Source organism: Cucurbita pepo, unplaced genomic scaffold (assembly GCF_002806865.2).
Source record: "Cucurbita pepo subsp. pepo cultivar mu-cu-16 unplaced genomic scaffold, ASM280686v2 Cp4.1_scaffold006005, whole genome shotgun sequence".
NCBI lineage: Eukaryota > Viridiplantae > Streptophyta > Magnoliopsida > Cucurbitales > Cucurbitaceae > Cucurbita > Cucurbita pepo.
This window is the reverse complement of record NW_019651966.1, coordinates 1-625: the sequence shown is the minus strand read 5'-3', so window position 1 is coordinate 625 and position 625 is coordinate 1. Positions and strand designations below refer to the sequence as shown.

The 625-nt window shown below is 37.5% G+C and overlaps 1 non-coding gene across 1 annotated transcript; it reads right to left on the bottom strand.

The window, feature by feature from the left end:
• Positions 1-342: 342 nt before the first annotated feature.
• On the bottom strand, positions 343-538 carry LOC111787148. The gene has a single exon (XR_002813903.1). It is a non-coding gene; the product is annotated as a U2 spliceosomal RNA (small nuclear RNA).
• Between the last annotated feature and the right edge of the window lie 87 nt (positions 539-625).

The following is a 625-nucleotide window of genomic DNA, read 5'->3' as shown; positions in this document are numbered from 1 at the left end:
GTTGATCTCCTTTTTTCCTATTTCCTTTTCCTCCTATTTCCTTTTCCTATTTCCTTTTCCTCCTATTTCCTTTTCCTGAAGAANTCCTTTTCCTCCTATTTCCTTTTCCTGAAGAATCCTATTTCTTCTTTTAAGAAGAAGAAAGTTTAGAAAGTTTGGTAGTATTTATTCTATTTGCTTAAAGGTTAAATCTTAAAAAACGGCTTCCTTTTAGTAGTTATAATAAACAAACGCACAACTAATGCCCTTAAGAATTTATCACATAATCAAATGATCGAACCAACAATTCTGAATGTAAATTATTTAATAAACAAAAATTAACGAACAATTAAACTGGGCTTGGAGGGGTGCGCCAGGCCCATGCAGTAGTGCAACGCAAGGGCGACGCTCGAAGGCCCAGATAGCAAGCTATGTTGGCGGGCCCTCCCCCATAAAAAATTAATTTAATATCATGTGGGCCGATGGCCCACGTATCAGATATTAAACTGATAAGAACAGATACTACACTTGATCTTAGCCAAAAGGCCGAGAAAGGTATGAATTCTTATGACATTTCAGGCGTCTTTTATAGTAGCGTATGGGGTAGCCTTTCACGTCATTTCCGATGTGGGATAGCTAAATCTCT